At 59.2% G+C, this 2,504-nt stretch overlaps 2 long non-coding RNA genes across 2 annotated transcripts in view; both read left to right on the top strand.

Moving 5' to 3' along the window:
• The first annotated feature begins 912 nt into the window (after positions 1-912).
• Positions 913-2,504, top strand: part of LOC121010417 (uncharacterized) — a 1,753-nt gene continuing 161 nt past the window's right edge. Inside the window, exons 1-2 of the long non-coding RNA XR_005781145.1 lie at positions 913-1,228; positions 2,456-2,504. The exon at positions 2,456-2,504 is cut by the window's right edge and continues 161 nt beyond it. This is a non-coding gene — a long non-coding RNA (uncharacterized LOC121010417). The remainder of the gene's footprint in view (positions 1,229-2,455) is intronic.
• LOC121010418 (uncharacterized) lies at positions 1,758-2,408 on the top strand. The gene is made up of 2 exons (XR_005781146.1): positions 1,758-2,085; positions 2,322-2,408. It is a non-coding gene; the product is annotated as an uncharacterized LOC121010418 (long non-coding RNA).

Genomic DNA, 2,504 nt, shown 5'->3' with positions numbered 1-2,504 from the left:
AATAAAATAAAATAAAATAAAATAAAATAAAATAAAATAAAATAAAAAAATATGCTAAGAAAGGACTCACAGAGATCACAAAATGGAGGATAGTAAAAATAAAAATATCTGGCTGGTAATCTTGTTCTCTTTTATCCAAATGGAATTTAGCATACAATGAAATTTCATGTTTGGGATATCAAATTGCCCCCCCCCCCCCAATATACAGGAACTCGGTCGGTGTTTTTGAAACTTCAGCTTTCAGTAGGTTCCACTTCCTGCTCCACTGAGTATCATCAACAAGAATGGAAACCTGAGGCCTTCCTGTCGGTATCTAAGTACAATCTTCTCAAACCCAAGGCCGTGTCCATGCAACAGGACGGCTCAAGAACAATCTAGAAAGTTCTTTCGGTGTCCGGAGGCACCTCACGCAGGTTCACGAAGCGTGAGGGGCCAGCGGCGCTTCCCCGACGACCCCAGGCGGGGGGGGGGGGGGGGGGGGGGAAGCAAGGGCGGCCCCGCCTCCGCCCGCGTAGGTGCCCCCGGCGCCCGCGCCCGTTCTGTCGAGTCATCCGTCCTGTCAAGGCGCCCGCGCGGGGGATGGGCAGCTGCCCCGGCGGGGGTGGGGTGGGTGGGGGAGGGGCACGGGGGTTCTGGTGACACGCGAACACGCCGCGATCCTCAACGTGGCCCCTCACGAAAACCCCTCTGTCCGCGGAGGGGGAGGGGCGCGTGAGGCCTGAGCCCCCTGCGTCAGGGGCGGGTCTCGGCAGCGGCGGGGACCGTTCGGGCTGAGGGGACGGGGACGGGGGCGTCGAGGCCGAGCCCGCTCCGGGCGCCCGGGAGAATCCACGCCGGGTTTTCGCACCTCCCGCGGCCCCGCCCCGCCCCGTAGGTCGAGCGCCGGCCACGTCCGCGGACGCCGCACTCAACAGTCGCGCTGATCCCTCCGCGAGGGCGCCGAGCACAGCGGCCCCCTCCTCCTCAGATTCTCCCCTGCCGCCCGGTCTCCACGGGAAATCACTACGGGGGGCGGCCCTTCGATGATCTGGGGTACTGCCTTTTCTGTCCGGGGCGGGGTAGGAAGGCGGAGAAAAGTAGTCCGTTCTCGGCGTTTCTGCGGAGGGATCCAGCGGAGCCGTTCCACCGAGTGCTATATAAGGAGGTGCCGGGTGTGGCGTAGGCAGTTCCGTGGAGGCCGGGAGTTCCTTTGCTGCTCTTCGGTGTGAGTCGCCGCCACAGTCGCTTGGTGAGGAGCGGGCCGCTACCCGGCTCGGGGGTCTTGTGGTCGTGCGGCGCGCCGGCGGCGGAGCGGCAGCCGAGTCTTAGTCGACGCGGCCGGCGAGCAGGGCGGTTCTGAGGGGCAGGGACGAAGCAAAATGGCGGCCGTGCCCGCTGCCTGGGTGGGATAAGCGGGGCTGTGAGGTTGGAGGGAGAAGACGCGGGGAGGGGGTTGGGAGCGGAAGAGAGCGCGACGGGCCCGTGAGGCTTTAACGGCTCTTTGCTGTGGCTCCGTGCGCGGCGGGGCCGGTTGGGGGGGGGGGCGTCTAATGTCTGGTGGCCGAGCTGGCACGAGACTGGGTTTCTGGTCGCAGTGAGGGGAAGCTACGGGGACGGTGCCACCCTGCGCGGCCCCGCGCCCGCTCCGTCGGTCACGTGATGTCACCCCCGTGTGGGCTCACAATCCAGGGTGGGGCCGCCCACTGCCGTTTGTGTAGCTCGCTTTTGTCACTCACGGGACACAAGGTTTGGGCCTGGGGGAGACCCTGCAGAATCGTCAGGGGACAGACATCAGTGGGGGGGGGAAGGGGGAGTGGAAGAGAGGCGAGACAGCACCTTCATTTGGCTGGGATCCTCTCAGGGCCTGAAACGGGGCTGTTGAGCTTTTTTTGTTCTGTTTTGTTTGTTTTTTATGGTTATTTATTTGGAGCCAGAGCATGTTGGGAGGGACCGAGAGAGGGAGAGCGAGAGCATCCCAAGCTGGCTCAGTGCTGGGGCTCAATCTCATGAAACACTTAGTTCATGACTTGAGCTGAAACCAAGAGGCGGTGCTTAACGGTTTGAGTCACCGGCATCCCCCTGGTTGGGTTTCTTTTCTCAGGCAAGGTTTATTTAAAAAAAAATTTTTTTCAACGTTTTTATTTATTTTTGGGACAGAGAGAGAGAGAGCATGAACGGGGGAGGGGCAGAGAGAGAGGGAGACACAGAATCGGAAACAGGCTCCAGGCTCTGAGCCATCAGCCCAGAGCCTGACGTGGGGCTCGAACTCACGGAGCACGAGATCGTGACCTGGCTGAAGTCGGACGCTTAACCTACTGCGCCACCCAGGCGCCCCCGGCAAGGTTTATTTTAGTCACTGGGCCCTTATAAGATGACTTATAACTTTTAACGCTAGAGATGTATTCACATGTGAGTTGTTTATTACAATCTTGGGTTTTTTGTATTCGTTTTGTTTTGTTTTTTTATTTGGTGACAGACCATGCAGATCTTCGTGAAGACCTTGACGGGCAAGACCATCACCCTGG

The sequence above is a fragment of the Herpailurus yagouaroundi genome, unplaced genomic scaffold (assembly GCF_014898765.1).
Source record: "Herpailurus yagouaroundi ecotype Mexico unplaced genomic scaffold, PumYag 191, whole genome shotgun sequence".
Lineage (NCBI taxonomy): Eukaryota > Metazoa > Chordata > Mammalia > Carnivora > Felidae > Herpailurus > Herpailurus yagouaroundi.
The sequence above is the reverse complement of the archived record's forward strand: the minus strand, read 5'-3'. Positions and strand labels throughout refer to the sequence as shown.